This window comes from Mustela lutreola, chromosome X (assembly GCF_030435805.1).
Source record: "Mustela lutreola isolate mMusLut2 chromosome X, mMusLut2.pri, whole genome shotgun sequence".
NCBI lineage: Eukaryota > Metazoa > Chordata > Mammalia > Carnivora > Mustelidae > Mustela > Mustela lutreola.
This window is the reverse complement of record NC_081308.1, coordinates 68,494,045-68,515,795: the sequence shown is the minus strand read 5'-3', so window position 1 is coordinate 68,515,795 and position 21,751 is coordinate 68,494,045. Positions and strand designations below refer to the sequence as shown.

The following is a 21,751-nucleotide window of genomic DNA, read 5'->3' as shown; positions in this document are numbered from 1 at the left end:
TAAAACTCCCAAGGGGAGGATTAAAGAGTCTGGTCTTGGATGCAAATGTTATCTTCCCTTTTAACTTGCTTGGATGGCCTTGTCCTCCACCCACTACCACAGCTAAGAATTCTATGAAAGAAGATTTCAGAACTCTTAGTGTTCTAGCCCCAGGTTTCCTGTGATATAATTCAGGTACCTACAGATGTAAAGTTTGAGTAAATGGCTTTGTTTCTGCAGCCAGTAGCATGCCAGAGGGCTCTTATTTTACTGAATACCAAATTAATTATAATTATTAGTTGTAGGACCATGTTTAAAAGGTATTAAAATGAACATATTTATACCCATCCCCTTATAGTCCACCTTAATGTAACTCAATATAATTGATGTAGCCAACTCATACCAAGGTCTCATCCATTTTGTTCATAATATCAAGGTGCCACCCCAAGCTCCAATCAAGACACAGCAGACTGCTATGTCCTTATTCTCCAGAACACAATTAGAGCATCCCATTATTTCAACACTCCAGAGGTTAGCCAAAATCTAAGAGTATTTACTTGATTTCCAAATTCCTAAGAGAGAATTCATTCCAGGTCATTCATTCCAGGTCATTCTCAATGTGACAGAAACAAAATTACCTTTAATCCAGTGGAGGCAATGTCTGTTGTGGGGATTTCATGAAATGAAACTCAAGCTAGACAATTATTTGCCAGAACATAAGGCACCAAAAAGAAAAAGACTCTTTAGAATGTGGTTAGAGCCACAAATATAATAAAAGAAAGAGCAACAGAAAAAGAGAGAATGGGGGACAGGGAGGCTTGGGGGATGAAATTTATCTTGCCTAAAATCAAGTTTCACATAATGGCAGTTAGATTAGCATACACTGGTAAGATTATCTTTCTGGTCCTAAAAATATTCTAACCACCCCCAACCCACCAAGTCATAAAAACTAGAGACAACTAAGCTGGACAGAGTATACTCCTTCCTGTTTCCCATCTCAGAGCAGCTACAAAATTTCCTGAGAATTCTGTTGCTGGAGCTACATGTAAAAGATTATTTATATACACAACAACTTGCAAGTATCCAGTTTCTACTCTTCTTCCCTCTCCCTGCTTTCCCCTCCCCCACTTTGCACCAGAGAAGCCAAATTTAGGCATGCTTTACAGTTTGAGGACTAATCTGAAAGAGGAAGAAGAATCTGTATACATTGGCTAGCATATATGCCCTGCCCTCTTTCTTCCTGAAAATCTTAGCAACCCATCTTTTCAAAGAAGCTTGCGTAAACAGGCACCCTGTAAACGGAGTGTGCTTTCAAGACCCTTCAGGGTATTCAGATTCACTATGCAGCTCACCAAGACGGTTAGCTCTCCAAGGGACGAATAGATTGGATTTAATGAAGACTTGGAGTGTGCTTCTGAGAATAAATGCAAAAGGACCCCGAACTGTCAATCTTGAAGGCAAAAGGTAACATTTGATATTTCGTGCTATTACTAAAACAGTATGTAGTAAAATTGTGCTGTTAAGACATTTTAGCCAATTCCTAGAAGTTTGGGATTATTAATCTGCTTTGCCTGTTTTAAAATGAAGCTACTACTATGAATTCTTTCTGATTTATTTATTGGCTAGATATCTGATAACTAGTCAGTCTGTCAACAAGTATTGCTAAGTGCTTCTGCTAGGAGCTCAATGTGGCAAAATACAGAGGAGACACTACCCAAGCCTCCAGCTCCTTTGCAATTAAATTAGAAATAGAAGACATAGTTTAAAATCTTCTTTTAAGGACTCAATGAGATTTCTCTAATCTGTAGTGGCAGTTTCTTTCATTTATGGGAAGAAAATAGAAACTGATAAAAGTAAAATACTGAAGAATGACCTGGTATATTTACAGAGTAGTTTCACATTCATTATCCCATTTGAACTTCTCAACATCCAGCATTTTAGACAGGGTGAGAGTTACTATCCCTATTTTGCAAATAAAGAAATAGATGCAGAGGCATTAACAAATTTGCTAACAAACAGCATACAACTAGAAATTGACAAGTTCTGACTAGCCACTGCAAGTAGGAAGTTCTCACAACTATAAGTGACCATCATGGAATTGCATGATCTATTTAGTAACATAGACATATCTGACATAGACAAGGTTTACATGGAGCCAACACTTCATACATTTAAATCAAAATCTTGGTCAGAAGCATAATTCTATTTAGCAGCAAATAACCTGTTTTCAAGGGTAAACAAATAAAATGAAAAAAAAAATCCCTTAAATCTAGTAGCTCTGCCTTTCAGTGCTCTGATTCTTTTGAAGGCTACAAAGAAGCCATGACATCATATATTTATCAACTGATTATTGTAAAACAAAATGTAAGTAAACTGGGACTTGGGACTGCAGCATGTTTCAGATATATTAGTGAAATTTGCTCCTAGATAATTTTAAGCTTATAGTATCTATTGCAATCATTAAAAAATATTTTCTATTTTTGTTTTACTATTAATTGCCCAATTAGAACTAAAAGTGGTCTCTGTTTACATAGCAAATAAATGACCTCACGTACTATGTTTATATTTTTAATACACCCTTAATAAAAACTGCTCCCTGGGCCCCCATAATATTTAAATGACTGCACTAGCTGATTAGTTTCTGCAAATGTCATGAATCACCCTGGGAGTCAGTGAACCCAAACAGAATAGGTTAAAGAAAGTCGATTGAGTCCATTCCAAATTCAGCATTTTGGTGTCTTCCTCACCCAGAATCATCAATTTCATTTTTTACTACTTTTCTCTCTTACCCTTAATCAAAGTTTTGATATATTTAGGAAGTACTAATCTGGGATAAAAGCAAGATTCTTCCATGATGCAGAAAATTATAAATTTGCCTTTGCAGGATCACTGGCTGATAATAAGGGATTAAAGGGATGACACTGACCCTTAAGAAATATATCTAATCTTATTTGATGCCATGAAAGCGATCATTATCTCTTAAATACCATAGCTCTGCATGGACCTCTACCTTGATCTTTTTTTTATTTCTTATGTTCTCATTAAAATATCTCAAATCTGCTATAATCTGTTAAACAAGTGTCAGTTAAGTTCAAAACATTATGTAGCACAAAGGTAAGATGTAGTTCCTGCCCTTGAGGAATTTACAATATTGGAGGGCATACAAGACCTACAGAACATAAAAATATGAGACAGTAAACCAACGTTATGTGGTTTTTTGGGAGTTTTTTGTTTTTATTTTAAAGATTGTATTTATTTATTTGTCAGAGAAAGAGAAAGAGCATGACCTGAGCAGAAGGCAGATGCTTAACTGACTGAGTCACACAGGTGTTCCACAATGTCATGTTTTTCATGGTAAAGGAGTTTATGGAAAAAAGAGAGCAATGAGCAGGCTGAATGAAGAAGGCTTAATAGAGGAGATAAAATGAGATAGGCCTAAAAGAATATCTAGGATATGGGACCATGCTTAACAAACTTTCTGTGCACATAGTAAGTGATGAATATATGTTGTTTGAATTCAATTGTAGTCACAGAAATAATGTCAGAAATATATAGTATCAAGAATGAATTTGACACCTGCAGTGATTTTGACACCTACAGGGTACACACCAAAGAGCCCAATCTGACTAGGGTAAAGGGATTGAGTTGAAGAGTCATAGAAAATCAATTTGGATAGAAATTTAAGACCAAACTATTAGGCACTGAATTCCAGGCACTTTTAAATAGGGAATCTATCAGGAAATTTTGAATAAATGAGAATATGATAGAAAAATGTTTTTAGTAGATGAATCTGGTAGGGTTTCATAGGCCTGACTACATTTGAAAAAACTGGAACTGGAAAAGCTCATGTAAAGTGTAAAAATTAATGGAGCTATAAGCTAGTTTGGTGGCAGTAGAAATGGAATGAAGAAAAACTCAATGAGACATTTAAGAGGAATAATAGATGGAAGTTGGTGAGTGATTAGATATAGGCAGCATAGGAAAATCAGAGCTATCCCTGAGATTTTGAACCTTTGGGATCTGAACAGTGGTTTTACTACTCTTCATAGAATTAGGTAACTTGGAGATGGAAGTGGGGATTGTATGACATGATCAGTTTTTGACCTATTGAGGAGATGGCAAAAATTCCAAGAAATAATGTCTTATGATTGTTGGAAACAATGGCCCTGAATATGAGTGATGAGTAAGAGGTAGAGTCCAAAGTTAATGTGAAGAATATGACAGCCAAGGCCATAAGACTGTCTCATCTTAGAGAAAGCAAATCAAAGATGACCAAAAACTGTAACTTATGCAGGTCATACATTTTGGGTCAAGAGAAAGAAGAGATTCCTGAGAAATAAGTGCCACAGAAATATAATTCTTCTCATCAAAATATACCAAGAGTCTTGAGAGAAGGTATCAAGTTATATATTCTTTTAAACTTCCTCTTCCCAACAATAACTGGCATAGTGCTACATACATACCATGAGCACCCAATAAATATTAAGTTATTCTAATATAAATAAGCATCGAGATCTTTTGTTTCAAGTTATCTTTCAAATTGGACTCTGTCATAAACTCAGTAACAAAACAGTGGCATCTTTAAACTACCTTGCTGCATGGGTTTCAGTGGGAAGGAAACTGGGCCTGGATAACTGGGAGTTCATCCTAGATTTGCCTTTTAATCAGCTGTGTGTTCTCCAACAAGTTATTGAACATCTGTATTTCTTGGTTTCCTCACGTATCCAATGTAATAATGAGCTTATAGAGATATTTTTCAGAACTACTAAAATGATAAATATGAAATTAACTTGAAAATACAAACTACCATCCAAAAGGATTTTGTTTAAATTACATTCTAGGAAAGTAAGACACATAACAAAGTTGATTGCATGTGGAGGGAGTGTGGCCAGTTACTTTCTGCTCCAAGTACTTCACCTCTAAACAGGGACCTTATTCTAAGTAAGCATCAGCAATCTCATCCTACTTTTAGGATGTCAGTAGGAGTCAACTCTCTGGTTACCACGAATTCTACTATACCGGTGCAAGTCTTAATGTGAATGCCAATTCGCTGATTTTCGCTGAGAAAATGCAACTGCTAAGAAGACTAATGTACTCATAGGAGGTGGTAGTATAACCTCATCTTTACAGAAAAGACAACAAAGTAGGTCATTTAACCTGATTTGATTTTTGGTCCATTTGGTCCACTAATTCATGTTACAATACTGATGCTAATTATAATTACATTTGCTTTCAGCTGATAACTCTTTGTAGGTTGGTAGAAAAGACCACTGTTTAAAGAAGTTGTGCATTACAAAACTTATCTATCGTGCTTCCTCATTCCATCCAATGCCACTCCCTCCCATCATAATTTCTCTTTTCTTTATGCCCCACCAGTTTTTCTTCAGTATTTAGGGGAGAATTAGAAAGAAAAAGCTTTAAATGTTTGGGAGAAGTTAGAGAGTTGCCTGGCAGAAATAGGGGGAAAGAGACAAAACAGAAAAGTAAACAAAGACCCTTGAGCACTTAAACAGAGTTGATTTTCTTTTTAGTGAATAAAATGTCATTATCATATTTACAGGGTTTGTAGAATCAATACATCCTGGACATTTGAACATCTACTTAAATGTAGCTAATGGAAAAGGAAAAGGAGCTGAGATCTAGACTTAGACTCCCCTAGAACATTCAGGCTTTCTTCTATTTTCTGTCAATACCTCTTTAAAAAAAAAAAAAAGGGAAAGAAAAATCCAGTTTGGAATCACATTTTGAAATATCTAACATGTAAGACTCACTGATATTTCTCATCTATTTCAAATTAACAGTCTTTGTTTTTATATAGAGTTGTCATGGATTTTAACATAAGTGGAATTAAGCTAACAATAGCAACACTCAGACATCTCTGACACATCTTATGTATTTATTGCAAAGTTCCTAGGAAGTTCAGGCCTCAGAAAATGTAAAAAGTTTCTTTTCCTTCTAAATTGGTTACCTATTTTGTTTAATCTGAACTTGAATTCTGATTTAAGACAAAGGCCTTCAGTAAAAAAGAGTCTCCTACAGAACAATTAACCTGCTTCTAAAACCCAGGCATCTAAATTCCAAGAAGTTAAAGGCAGGCCTCAGAGTCAGCTGCCAGCAATGACCTCAGAACTTAGGGGGTTTCCAAGTTGTTGGTAATTAGGTAGAGACTTAACAGTCATCCCTGTAAGAAAGTAGGCCCTCCAGTTAGTACTTTACAATAAATTCAAAAGTATGTAAGCTGTCTTTAACATATTTCTATCACCCAGACTAAGGGTAGAACTATCTTCCCACTGTGCATCCCCACCAACATCCAGGATAAAACATTTGAGTTCCAGTATTATGTAAAGGGACATACTGTGTCATTAGCTCTGAATGCCACATTCAGGTTCTTTGGGGGCTGAACACTTTCCTTGGTTTGGAATCCAGCTGTCTGGCAAGAGCGGCCCAATTTGATTGGTGCAATGTTCTCCTCTTAATGATAAATAAGCTATCCAAGAAAAAACATCTTAGAGTCGTCAACAATGAAGTATTGACTCTCCTGTAGTTTCTAATACCAGTGAGAATGCTGCTAAGCATTTTCATTGAAATGTCAAGTTAAAAAGTTACTTATTGTGACAGTAAGGTTATTGTGATGACAGGCAGGTCTTTCTACTCCCCTCCCCTCAATTATTTTTGACATGGGGGAAAGTCTCTGTAATCATTAGTACAAACCTGATTGTTTATAGATTAAAATCCCAGAGTGGATGTGTAGCTTTGCTCCAATTAATGACAAATCAGTCGATAAACATTTATTGCACATTTTCTATGGCACAAAACATTGTGATAGGCTAGGTTTGGGGTTCGCAGAGCTTAAGGAAAAAAAAGGCTGGACTTTTTTTCTCCTACCCTAGAGAAGTTCACAATCTACCTAGGGAGACAAGATTCCTACACATTATAAGCTAGAGGATAGTAGAATACTGACTGTGATATTATTGGTACAGGCAGTAATCATAATACAAGTTGAAAGAAGAGACATATGAGTATAGAATAGGGTGGTCAAAGTAGGTGTCAAGAAGTATAGTATGAGTAGAGAGTCATAAAAAATTACATTTTATAATGCTTTACAGTTTACAAAGCACTTATATTTGCTGATTCTATTTATTATGCATCCATTCAATAAACACTTGTTGTAGCAGAAGATTAACAAAACATTGTTCCAGTTTATTAACTTGATGGGAGAATTCCCTTCACAGTGTGTATGTGTGTGTATAAATATCAATACCACATTGTACACTTTAAATATCTTCTGATTTTGTCAATTATACCTCAGTAAAGCTGGGAGGAAATTGTCTCTCACTTCCTTGAGCTTATCTTTATAGGATAAACAGCACAACACACTTTTTCCATTTGACAGTAATAGGATACATGGAGAATAGCAAAAACAGCACTGGGGAGTTGGCCAAATAAAAGTAGGGCCCCACTGAACCGTATTTTCATGAAAATTAAGCTTTCTGGATCTTGCTGCTGCTCAGCAGAAGTATCTGTCTCAGAAGAGTGAGCCCTAAGTCCCAACCTCCCCCACTTCCTCTTCTGCTGTGGCCCTGCCCTCATCACCCTGTCCTTGTTGGCAGTGTTCCAACACATGCAGACCATCCAGTGCATGCTAGCATTTACTAGAAAGGCAAAGGGAGTCTTAGAGGAGGTTTCAAACTTAATTCAATCATAATACTACATCCAAATGCTGATTTGATCTTTCCGTCTCTCCTGTTGGCTGAATTCAAAAACATTCATTATCAGTTTCACCCAAACCTTATAGTCAGACACATCCTTGGGCCTCTGGATTCCAATCAATCTCTGACCTAGACCACTTTTGAACTGTCCTTCAGCCCCAACAAGCTACATTTTTTTTAATTTAAATTCAGTTATCCAAAGTATAGTACATCATTAGTCTTTAATAAAATATTTTGCTTTTTTTGTTTTAAGGCCTTTGTCTTCTGTCCCTTTCTAAATGTGTGGATTCATTTGCCCCACCTCCTTTACTTTCTTCTCCAGTGATTTGTGGTGTTTATCCACAAGTCATAGTCCCCTATACTATTATTTAGTTTTTCAGGTTTCTTTTTAATAGACTTTACCCTGCTAGTGGAGTCCATATTTCACTTCTATTTTATGCCATTATCTAGATTCCTGCACAATAAAGCCTGTACTTCCACACCAAAAACTTGCTTCTTCTTCCACCTCCTCAGGCACACAACTTGGGGAAGTAAGGCAATGTCTTGCTCAAAAGCACCCAATACCACACAATTATTCTTCCAAAGTTGCTCAGTTACCAGGGGAAGAGAACAAAACTGTATGATGTAGACTCACTGTCATTAATAGGGTCACTGTCTAAATGGATATGAGAGACATGTAATCAAAAAAAGTGATTACAGTGATTATTTACAGTAATAAAGAAGGCAATAGAACCACAAGCAAGGGAACATTTATAAAATATAGCACCTTCAACTTGAATTGTGAAGTATAAGTAGAAATTTGCCAAGCTCACCTCTTTGACTATGTAAGGGTGAAAAAGGATACATAGTTTGAGTATCTTCAGATAGACAAGGCATGATGAGACAGAGACCCTGATATAAATTGATAGGAGAATGCCAGGAGACACTGCAATATAAGAATCAAGAGAACTTTGGGTTCACACATGAGGAATGAGATCAGGGAAGATCAAATATGACTACCTTCATCATAGTTGCCAAATAACTGCAAGACATTTAATGTCAATTTAAAAAAAAAAAAACAGAAAAGTCAGTTGGAACAGTTGATTTGGGAGAGAAGATAGTATATGTGTCTTTAATCATGTTGAAACTGAGGAAAAAGCATTAAGATCCAAGAAAAGAAATCTTATAGGCAGTTGAAAATGAGACTAAAGTTCAGGTGAGTGGTTTGTGGCTGAGACAGAGATTTGAGTCATCCACATGAAAGTGATCTTTTTAAACCATGGGAGTTGGTAGTTTTTCAAGGGAAAGAGAGAAGCAAAGAGCTAAACACCAAAACACCAAACATTTGCATTTCACAGATCTTAGATATACTTAACAACTTCCATTGGCTATCTGAAAAACCGTCATTGATGAAGGGAGACCAAAAAGAAGAGTAGCAGTGTAGTAACAGAACTGGACTGAAAGTTGTAATGCCTGGGTTCTAGTTCTAGTTCCAGCCCTGTCATTCTAGAGAAATTATTCATATTAATTAGATCTGCTCTTTGTCCTCAAAAAAGTCCATAATTTGGTAGTAGAGATTATGTAAATACACAAATTACTATAAGAAAAAGTTAAAAAGGTAGAAATACAAAATTGAATTCCGCAGTTGAACCATTGGCCACTGTGGTCAAATGTTCTCTAAGGTTCTAACATCCTGAGAATACCCTGTACTTCCTCCCTTCTAATTTTTCCTTCCACATCTAACCTATCTACTAACCCTCTCCTAACTGTGCCCTTTAGAACCTCATTTTTCATTATAAGTTCCCCTATATCCTAAATCTCTTCAAATAATTCTCCCACCACATTATTGCTTTATGTGAAACCTGATCCTCCCCCATCAAAAGTAAGCTGCTTATTTTTCTACATCCTATCTACTTTGAGACCTAGAGAGTCTGTTGGATGTCTCTTGGCTTCCTGGTGCCACATTAAACTCTTCTACCATAATATGAAAGCCACTCACCTATGCCACCCTTTAATCTTCCTTATTAATATCACCATCTATTGACCTCTTGATTATTTTTCTCTAGCTCACTGAATAATGTAGCATTTGGCTTGTGATCTCCCTCTCTACCTCAAACCCTTCTATCACCTTCATCTTCCATGTAAACAACCAACCTAATACACTGACTTCAAATTACTTGACTTCCTTATCTAGAGCAACCATTCGCATTCCACCTTGCCTACTCATTTCATGGCCACACTTGGAGCCTCATTTATTATCACACAATGAGATCTTAAACTCCAGTGTACCACATTCTGACCACAGACTCCTAGACTTTCAGTTCTATCACACCCTTATTGCCACTACACCACTTCTTTTTTTTTAAGATTTTATTTATTTATTTGACAGAGAGAAAGACACAGCAAGAGAGGGAACACCACCAAGGGGAGTAGGAGAGGGAGAGGCAGGTTTCCTGCTGAGTAGGGAGCCCACCAAATGTGGAGCTCAAACTCAGGAGCCTGGAATCATGACCCGGCCCAACGCAGATGCTTAATGACTGAGCCACACAGATGCCCCACCACTACACCACTTCTTAAATTTCAGTAAATCTTCTAGTCCCTTGGTCACTCCCTTTTCTCCCAATCTGTTAAAACTTCTTCACAGTTTCACTGTTAACCACTCTTTTAGCAGCAGCATCTTTCAACTTTCTTACCTTACTGTCCTTCCATAAATTTGCCCTATTACTCCCAATCTTATATCAATGTAAGCATTTATAATCTTTTTCTCTCCTAAATCCAGGCTGTTGATAAATCCCAAGCTGGAGTAAATCACACAGTTGTGCAGACTGGGTCCATTAAAAACTCACACTCTCCAATTTCTCTTGGGCCTTCAGTCTCTTCTTGGTCATATTTCTGTCCCATTTCCCAGAACTACCATTCAAACCTTCACTAACTTTCAGAGAACCTGACCCTGAGTGAAGACCTCTATTTCTCACCAGACATTATTATTTTTTTATTTTACCAAGAAAATTAAACCTCTTGGGATGATTAACCTATATCTTTTCTGCTCCACTTCCTCTTTCATTTACATGTCAGTATTGTCAGTATTTTTTCTCACTCTGCACCTTCTAATAGCTCCCTACTCCCTAGAGGATAAACTTGAATTCTCCAGAATAGTATACAAGGTTTTTAATGACCTAGCTCCTGTATTTCTCTCCAACTTGTTTTAAACCCCATAGTCCAATAACATACAGATAAGTACACCCAAACATGCACACCTGCACACACTTTTATCTTACATTTCATCCCTATCACATATTTACTTTTCCTTACACATGTCAGTCTATTTCTCATCTCCAACCCTTTGCTTATTCTACTTTCTTCCCCTGCTGAAAAAGATTTTTCCACCTGCCATACTATTCTATATTTTATAAAACCTTTACTGACATGCATGCACCATTTATATTCCCATTCTATGTCCCTTATAAATTTCTATTAGTGCAGCTGTAATGGTGCAGTGAATTAAATTGTTAACACATCTGTGTCTCCCTCTAGTGGAGTGTAAACTTTTAATGGACAGAGTTTGTATCTTATTTTCCAAAGGTCTAGCACAGAACTGACGTATAGTAAGTGGCTTATATATCCCTTTTATTTTTTTTAAAGATTTTATTTATTTATTTGACAGACAGAGATCACAAGTAGGCAGAGAGGCAGGCAGAGAGAGGAGGAAGCAGGCTCCCCGCTGAGCAGAGGGCCCGATGCCGGGCTCGATCCCAGGACCCTGGGATCATGACCCGAACCGAAGGCAGAGATTTAACCCACTGAGCCACCCAGGTACCCCTATATATCCCTTTTAATATGACCAACATATCGCAGTAGTACAGAGGATCACGAAATTTTAAGGGAGAGATGATGTAAGAGATGGTCACTTATTTGTGGAGCATAATAAATAGCATGGAGGACAAGGGGTGTTAGAGAGGAGAAGGGAGTTGGGAGAAATTGGAAGGGGAGGTGAACCATGAGAGGCTATGGACTCCAAAAAACAATCTGAGGGGTTTGAAGTGGCGTGGGGGTGGGAGGTTGGGGTACCGGGTGGTGGGTATTATGGAGGGCACAGATTGCATGGAGCACTGGGTGTGGTGAAAAAATAATGAATACTGTTTTTCTGAAAATAAATTAATTTATAAAAAAAAAAAAAGATGGTCTTAAAGATGGCTAAAATTACATCTGATAGCAATGAGGAAAAAGAGCATATCAGACAACAAAATGGCCTGAGCAAAGGAAAGGAGGGTGAGGAAGTAACTCTCACTAACACCATCTTAACCATATATTCTGTCAAGCAGAATACAAAGAAGATAGTTTCCTAGACAAAAAAAAAAAAAAAAAAAGCAACAACAACAAAAAAGAAAAAGAAAAAAAACACACCTAACCCAGCCCTACAAGAAACACTAAAGGGGAGTCTTTGAATGGGAAAGAAAGACAAAAAGCAAAAAAGACTCTAAGGAAAAGAGAAAATCTCCAGAAACAACAACAAAACAATTAATAAAATGGCACTAAATTCATATCTATCAGTAATCACTCTGAATGAAAATGGACTATATGCTCCAATCAAAATAAAAAAGACATAGAGTGTTAAGATGGAATAAAAAAAAATGAAGACCCATCTATATGCTGCCTACAAGAGACTCATTTTAGACCTAGAGACACTTACAGATTAAAAAAAAGAGGATGGAGAAACATTTATCTTGCAAATGGACATCAAAAGAAAACGAGAGTAGCAATACTTATCTGACAAAATACATTTTAGCCAAAGACTGTAAGAAGAGATGAAGAAGGCACTGTAATAAAATAAACAGATCTATCCAACAAGATCTTATAATTGTAAGTATCTATGCCCTGAAGTTGGGAGAACCCAAATATGTAAAACAATTAATAATAAACATAAAGGAACTCATTGATAATAATACAATTAGAGTACAGGACTTGAACACTCCACTTACAGCAATACAGAATATCTAGCATAAAATCAACAAGGAAACAATGGCTTTGAGTGACATACTGGACCAGATAGACTTAACAGATACACTCAGAACATTTCATCCTAAAGTAGCAGAACACATTCTTTTTAAGTGCACATGGGACATTCTTAACAAGAGACCACATACTGGGTCACAAATCAGGCTTCAACAAGTAAAAAAGATGGAGATTTATACAATGCATATTTTCCAACCACAATGTTATGAAACTTGAAGTCAACCACAAGAAAAATTTGGAAAGACCACAGATACATGGAGACTAAGGAACATCCTACTAAAGAATGAATGGGTCAACTAGAATAGAAAGTAACAAATAAAAAATATGTGGAAAAAATGAAAACATGATGGTACAAAACCTTTGAAATGCACCAAAAGCAGTCAGAGGGAAATATATAGCTATACAGACCTACCTCAAGAAACAAGAAAAATATCAAATACACAACCTAAGCATACACCTAAAGGAGCTGGGAAAAGAATAAAAAATATAAAAAGAATTTTTAAAAGATCCTAAAACCAGAAGAAGGGAAATAACAAAGATTAGAGCAGAAATAAATTATATAGAAACAACAAGTAGAACACAACAACGAAACCAGGACCTGGTGGTTCTTCTTAAGGATTAATAAAATTGACAAGCTTCTAGCCAGGTTTATCAAAAAGAAAAAAGAGAAAGGACCCAAATAAATAAAATAATGAATAAGAGAAGAGAGACCACAACCAACACCAAGGAAATACAGACAATTATAAGAGAATATTATCAGCATACTGATAATCACCAAAGAAATTGAATCAGTAATTTAAAAATCTCCCAAAAAACAAAAGTGCAGAGCCAGATGGTTTCCCAAGGGAATTCTACCATACATTTAAAGAAGAGTTAATACTTATTCTTCCAAATAGTTCCAAAAAATAGAAATGGAAGAAAAATTTCCAATCTCCTTCTATGAGGTCAGCATTACCTTGATTACAAAACCAAAGACCCCACTAAAATGAGAATTACAGGCCAGTATCCCTGGTGAACATGGATGCAAAAATTCTCAACAAAATACTAGCAAATTGAATCCAACAGTACATTAAAAGAATTATTTAAAAAAGAAGAATTATTCACCACAATCAAGTGGGATTTATTCCTGGGCTGCAAGCATGCTTCAATATTCACAAATCAATCAAAGAGATACACCACATTAATAAAAGAAAGGATAAGAAACATATGATCCTCTCAATAGACATAGAAAAAGCATTAGATGAAGTACAGCATTTATTCTTTTTTTTAAATTTTATTTATTTATTTGACAGAGATCACAAGTCGGCAGAGAGACAGGTGGAGGGTGGGGGGACACAGGCTCCCCGTGGAGCAGGGAGCCTGATGCGGGGCTCAATCCTAGAACCCTGAGATCATGACCTGAGCTGAAGGCAGAGACTTTAACCCACTGAGCCACCCAGGTGCCCCCACCCAGGTGCCCCCAGCATTTATTCTTGATAAACTTCCCCAATAGAGTAGAGATAGAGGGAACATATGTCAACATCATAAAGACCACAGATGAAAGAGCCACAGCTAGTATTATCCTTAATGGGGAAAAACTTGGACTTTTTACACTGTGGTGACAAACAAGACAAGGATGTCCACTCTCACCTTTATTAGTTGACATAGCACTGGACGAAGGCCTAACCTCAGCAATCAGACAACAAAAAGAAATAAAAGGCATCCAAATTGGCAAGGAAGAAGTCAAACAGTCACTATTTTCAGACAACATGATTCTCAATGTAGAAAACCTGAAAGACTGCACCAAAAAATATTAGAACTGAGACACAAATTCAGCAAAGTCATAGGATACAAAATCAACATACGGAAAACCGTTGCATTTCTACATAGCAATAATGAAGGAGCAGAAAGAGAAATCAAAGAATTGATCCCATTTACAATTGCAACAAAAACCAAGAGATATTTAGGATTAAATCTAACAAAAGAGGTAAAAGACCTGTACTGAAAGCTTTAGAACACTATGAAAGAATTTCCATTTTTTTGTGTGTTTATCTTCAATTTCTTTCATAACAAAGAAATGGAAAAACATTCCATTCTCATGGATTGGAACAACAAATATTGTACAAATGTCTATACGATTCAATCTACACATTTAATGCAGTCTCTATCACAATACCACCATCACTTTTCTCAGAGCTAGAATAATCCTAAAATTTGTATGGCACCACAAAAGACTCTGAATAGCCAAAGCAATCTTGAAAAAGAAAAGTAAAGCAGGAGGTATGATAATTCTGGACTTCACATTATATTACAAAGCTGCTGTCATCAAGACAGTATGGTACTGATGGCCCTTCTTTTCACGATGTCTTGATGACAGCAGCTTTGTAATATCATGTACCCCAATGTTTATAGCAGCAATGGCCACGGTCGCCAAACTATGGAAAGAACCAAGATGCCCTTCAATGGATGAATGGATAAGGAAGATGTGGTCCATATACACGATGGAGTATTAGGCCTCCATCAGAAAGGATGAATACCCAACTTTTGTAGCAACATGGACGAGACTGGAAGAGATTATGCTGAGTGAAATCAGTCAAGCAGAGAGAGTCAATTATCATATGGTTTCACTTATTTGTGGAGCATAACAAATATCATGGAGGACAAGGGGTGTTAGAGAGGAGAAGGGAGTTGGGGTAAATTGGAAGGGGAGGTGAATCATGAGAGACTATGGACTCTGAAAAACAATCTGAGGGGTTTGAAGTGGTGGGGGTGTGGGAGGTTGGGGTACCAGGTGGTGGGAATTATAGAGGGCACAGATTGCATGGAGCACTGGGTGTGGTGAAAAAATAATGAATACTGTTTTTCTGAAAATAAATAAATTGAAAAAATTATTAAAAAAAAAACAGACCGTATGGTACTGGCACAAAAACAGACACATAGATCAATGGAACAGAATAAAGAACCCAGAAACGGACCTTCAAGTCTACGGTAAAGTAATCTTTGACAAAGTAGAAAAAAAATGTCCAATGGTGGGGAAAAAAAAAAACTGTCCCTTCAACAAATGGTGTTGGGGAAAATGGACAACAACATACACAGAAACACAAAATCAAAACACCATCAAAATCCTAGAGAACACAGGCTGTAACCTCTTTGTCATCAGCTGTAGCAACTTTTTCCTTGATCTGTCTCCTGAAGTAAGGGAAACAAAAGCAAAAATAAACTCTTCAGACTTCATCAAGATAAAATGCTTCTGCACAGTGAAGGAAACCATCAACAAAAAAGGTAACCTTTGGAACTGGAGGAGATATTTGCAAATGACATATCTGATAAAAGGTTAGGATCCAAAATCTATAAGGTTTTTATAAAACACCCAAAAACAAATAATCCAGTTAAGAAATGGGCAGAAGACATGAATAGACATTTTTCTGAAGACATAATTAATGGCCACCAGACACATGAAAAGATGCTCATCACGCATCATCAGGGAAGTACAAATCAAAACTACAATGAGATATCACCTAACACCTGTCAGAATGGCTAAAATCAAGAACACAAGTAACAACAGATGTTAGCAAGGATGCAGAGCGAGGTGAACCTTCCTACACTCTTTTAGGGAATGTAAAGTGGTTCAGCCAGCGTGAAGAATTGTGTGGAGGTTCTTCATAAAGTTAAAACAAGAATACCCTATGATCCAGCAATTGCACTACTTGGCATGTACCCAAAGGATACAAAATACTGATTCAAAAGGATCCCACTGTTTATAGCAGCATTATCAACAATAGCTAAATTATGGAAAGAGCCCATGGATCCAACAACTGGTGAATGGATAAAAAAAAAGTCTTGGCATATCTATATGGAATATATTACTCAGTCATAAAAAAAGAATAAAATTTTTCTATTTAAAACATCATGGATGGAGCTAGAGAGTGTATTATGCTAAGTGAAACATGTAATAAGCTAAATGAAATATGCTAAGCAAAATAAGACAAATGCCATATGATTTCACTCATATGTGGAATTTAAGAAATGAAACAGATGAACATAGAAAAAAATAAGAGAGAGACAAACCATAAAATAGACTCTTAACTATAGAGAACAAATTGAGGGTTGCTGGAGGGGAGGTGGGCACGGTGATATGGGTTAAATGGGTGGTGGGTATTAAGGAGGATACTTGTGATGAGAACGAGATGTTATATGTAAGTGATGAATCACTAAATTCTACTTCACTTCTGAAAATAATATTATACTATATGTTAACTAACCTGAACTTTAAAAAAAAAACTTGAAAGGAAGGAAGAGAAAGAAAGAAATAAAGAAAGATAGATAGAGGAAGGAAGGAAGGAACGAACGAACGAACTACACAGGCTTATTGGGCATTCACCTTAGTTACATCTTCTAACACATTTCATTTTTTGAAGTAATTTAGAATTCTAACCCTACCTGTACATTGGTAACATCTGCATAAAATAATAATTCTGTTTCCTTGCCTATTATTGAGGATATCAGTAACAGTGGTAGGCCAAGGCCAAACCTGTAAAATATGGCTTCTGTTAGTCTCAGATCAACACAGATCAATTATCATTCTCAAACATATTCCTGCCAATTCAATACTAATCATTAACATCTGTGAGGGCTTATCATGTCCAAACTCTGAACTAAGCTTGTTGAGAAAACAAAAATGAGAAATCATGGTACCTGCCCTAAAACCTGTGGATGAGAAGAGCTGAGCCAAGTACATAAACAGAAATAATAGAGGTTTAGAATATATTCTTAATAAATTGAATATAATATTAGGCATAAAGTAGTAAGTTGTAGAATTATACCACATTTTTCTGCTTTATTATTGAGAGTTACAAAGGATAGAATTTAAGTTTTAAATCAGCCTTTCTCTTTACAAAATCAGCTTAATTTCCTCTTAATACTTCTAGTACTTAATATTTTTTTCTTATTTAATTTTTTAAGTTTTTATTTAAATTCCAGTCAGTTAACATACACTGTAACATTAGTTTCAAGTGTGCAATACAGTGATTCAACACCTCCACACATCTCCTGGTGACATCACAAGTGCATTCTTTAATCTCCCCCACATATTTAACCCATTCCCCCCACCCAACTGCCCTCTGGTAACCTTTAGTTTGTTCTCTATATTAATAGTCTGTTTCTTGGTTTGCCTCTCACTTTTTTCCCTTTGTTCATTTGTTTTGTTTCTTAAATTCCATATATGAGTGAAATAATATAGTATTTGTTTTTCTCTGACTGGCTTATTTCACTTAGCATAATACTCTCTAACTCCATCATGTACTTGCAAATGGCAAGATTTCATTTTTTTTATGACTGAATAGTATTTCATTGACTATATATCCATTCATTGATCATGAATTTTGGAGCTGTTCCCATAAATTTTTTGTTTACATAATTTGGCTATTGTAGATAATGCTGCTATAAGCATCAAGGTGCATGTTTCCCTTTGAATTAGTGTTTTTGCATCCTTTGGGCAAATACCTTTTAGTGAGATTACAGGATCATAGAGTATTTCTATTTTTCACTTTTTGAGGGACCTCCTCATTGTTTTCCACAGTGCCTGAAATGGTTTGCATTCCCAATGACAGGGCAAAAGGGTTCCCCATTCTCTACATCTTCAGCAACATCTGTTGTTTCTTGAGTTCTTAATTTTAAGCCATTCTGATAGGTGTGAAGTGATATCTCATTGTAATGTAATTTTGATTTGCATTTCTTTGTTGATAAGTGATGCTGAGCATCTTTTCATGTACCTGTTCACCATGTCTATGACTTCTTTGGAAAAATGTCTATTCATATCTTCTGCCCACTTGTTAATTGGATTATTCATTTTGGAGGTATTGAGTTTTATTATCAGATATGTTATTTGCAAATATTTTCTCCCACACACTGCCTTTTAATTTTGTTGATTATTTCTTTTGCTATATAGAAGATTTTTATTTTGATGTAGTCCCAATAATTTATTTGTGACTTTGTTTTCCTTGTCTGAGAAGACATATCTAGAAAGAAGGTACTATGGCAAATATGAAAGAAGTTACTGCTCTGCTATCTTCTAAGATTTTTCTGGTTTGAGATCTCACAGGTCTTTCACCCATTTTGAACTTATTTGTGTATATGGTGTAATAAAGAGGTTCAGTTGCATTCTTTTGCATGTTCCTGTCCATTTTTCTCAATACCATTTGTTGAAGAGACTGTCTTTTCTCCATTGGAAATTCTTTGCTGCTTTAATTGACCATATAATTGTGGGTTTACTTTTGGGTTTTCCATTCTACTCTATTGACCTATTTATTTATTTTGTGTCAGTACCATATTGATCACTATAGCTTTGTAATACAACTTTAAATCTGGAATTGTTGTGCCTCTGGCTTTGCTTTTCTTTTTCAAGGTTGCTCTAGCTATTTGGGGTTTCCACACAAATTGTGGGTTTGTTCTAGTCTTGTAAAAAATGCTACTGGTCTTTGTCTTTCTCCGCTTGACTTATTTCGCTAAGCATGATACGCTCTAGTTCCATCCATGTTGTCGCAAATGACAAGATTTCATTTCTTTTGATGGCTGCATAGTATTCCATTGTGTATATATACCACATCTTCTTGATCCATTCATCTGTTGATGGACATCTAGGTTCTTTCCATAGTTTGGCTATTGTGACTATCATATGATCTCCCTGATATGAGGAAGTGGTGATGCAACATGGGGGCTTAAGTGGGTACGAGAAGAATAAATGAAAGAAGATGGGATTGGTAGGGAGACAAACCATAAGTGACTCTTAATCTCACAAAACAAACTGAGGGTTGTTGGGGGGAGGGGGTTTGGGAGAAGGGGGTGGTATTATGGACATTGGGGAGGGTATGTGTTTTGGTGAGTGCTGTGAAGTGTGTAAACCTGGTGATTCACAGACCTGTACCCCTGGGGATAAAAATATATGTTTATAAAAAATAAAAAATTATATTAAAAAAAATGCTACTGGTATTTTTTTTAATTTATTTATTTATTTTAGAAAAAGAGAGCATGAGCAGCAGTGGGGTGTAGGTAGAAGGAGAGAGAGTGAATCTCAAGAAGACTCTCCACTGAGTGTGGAGCCTAATGCCAGGCTCAATCCCACAACCCTGAAATCATGACCAGAACCTAAATCAAGAGTCATACGCTTAACCAACTGAGCCTCCCAAGCACCCTAGAAATGCTGTTGGTATTTTGATAGGGATTACATTAAATGTGTAGATTGCTTTGAGTAATATGGACATTTTAACAGTACTTTTTTTTCCAATCCATGAGTATGAAATGTCTTCCATTTCTTTGTGTCATCTTCAATTTCTTTCTTCAATGCTTTGCAGTTTTCAGAGTGCATATTTTTTATTCCTTTAATTAGGCTTATTCTAAGGTGTCTTATAGTTTTGCAGTAGTTGTAAATGAAATTGGTTTCTTAATTTCTCTTTTAGCTGCTTCATTATTGCTGTATAGAAATGAAACAGACTTCTGTATGTTGATTTTGTATCCTGTGACTTTAATGAATTCATTTATGAGATCTAGCAGTTATTTGGTGAGTCAAGTTTTCCACATGGAATATCATGTCTTCTGCAAATAGTGAAAGTTTTACTTCTTCCTTGCCAATTACAATATCTTTTATTTCGTTTTGTTTTCTTATTGTTATAGCTAAGACTTCCATTACTATGTTGAGTTAAAATAGTAAGAAGGGACATATCTTTCTTGTTCCTGACCTCAGCAGAAAACTCTCAGTTGTTCCTCCATTGAGGATGATATTAGGTGAAGAGTTTTCATACATGACCTTTATTATGCTGAGATATGTTCTTAATGTGATGTATCATGTTGATAGATACACAAATATTAAACTATCCTTACAACATAGGAGTAAATCCCACTTGATCATGGTGAACAATTTTTTTAATACATTGTTGGATTTAGTTTACTAGTATTTTATTGAGGATTTTTGTGTCTGTGTTCATTTTCATTTGCTTCATTTAGTTCATTTAATTCATTTAGTTCTCATCACTTAGTTCTCTTTTTAGTGGTGTCTTTATCTAGTTTTGGTATCAGGGTAATGTTGGCCTCATAGAGTGAATTTGGAAGTTTTCCTTTATTCCTCATTTTTTGAGAATAGTTTGAGAAGAATAGATATTCACTCTTTATATTTGGCAGAATTCACCTGTGAAGCCATCTGCTCCTGGAGTTTTGTTACTTGGGAGTTCAATTTCTATGCTGACTTTCTGTATCAAAGTTTTTCCATTTTTCCTTTTTCAGTTTTGGTGGTTTTATGTTTCTAGGAATTTATTCACTTCTTCCAGGTTATGCCATTTGTTGGCATATAGTTTTCATAATGTTCTGATTATATTTCTTTGGTGTTGGTTGTTACTTATCCTCCCATTCTGATTTTATTTGAGTCCTTTCTCTTTTTTTCTTGATAAGTCTGGGTAAAATTTTATCAATTTTATAAATTGTTTCAAAGAACAAGCTCCTAGTTTCATTGATCTGTTCTACTGTTCCTTTAGTTTCCATATCATGTATTTCTGCTCTAGTCTTTATTATTTTCTTCCTTCTTCTGGTTTTAGGCTTTGTGTGTTTTTCTTTTTCTAGCTCCTTTAGGTGTAAGGTTAGGTTATTTATGTGAGATTTTTCTTGTTTCTAGGTAGGTCTATATTGTTACAAACTTCCTGCTTAGAACTACTTTTGCTGCATCCAAAAAGTTTTGGATCATTGTGCTTTCATTTACATTTATTTCTGTGTACTTTTTTTTTTCTATTTTATTTTTTTTAATTTTTTTTAATTTTTTATTTTTTATTTTTTATAAACATATATTTTTATCCCCAGGGGTACAGGTCTGTGAATCACCAGGTTTACACACTTCACAGCACTCACCAAAGCACATACCCTCCCCAATGTCCATAATCCCACCCCCTTCTCCCAAACCCCCTCCCCCCAGCAACCCTCAGTTTGTTTTGTGAGATTAAGAGTCACTTATGGTTTGTCTCCCTCCCAATCCCATCTTGTTTCATTGATTCTTCTCATACCCACTTAAGCCCCCATGTTGCATCACCACTTCCTCATATCAGGGAGATCAT

The 21,751-nt window shown here is 36.0% G+C and overlaps 1 protein-coding gene across 3 annotated transcripts in view; it reads left to right on the top strand.

The window, feature by feature from the left end:
* The first annotated feature begins 1,074 nt into the window (after nt 1-1,074).
* The window catches only part of CYSLTR1 (cysteinyl leukotriene receptor 1), a 55,758-nt gene continuing 35,081 nt past the window's right edge, over nt 1,075-21,751 (top strand). The window contains exon 1 of one of the 3 annotated variants that reach the window (XM_059157679.1): nt 1,075-1,443. The gene's annotated coding sequence lies outside the window, so the exon portion shown is untranslated. The remainder of the gene's footprint in view (nt 1,444-21,751) is intronic. The other 2 variants (XM_059157678.1, XR_009349935.1) reach the window with 2 other exon arrangements.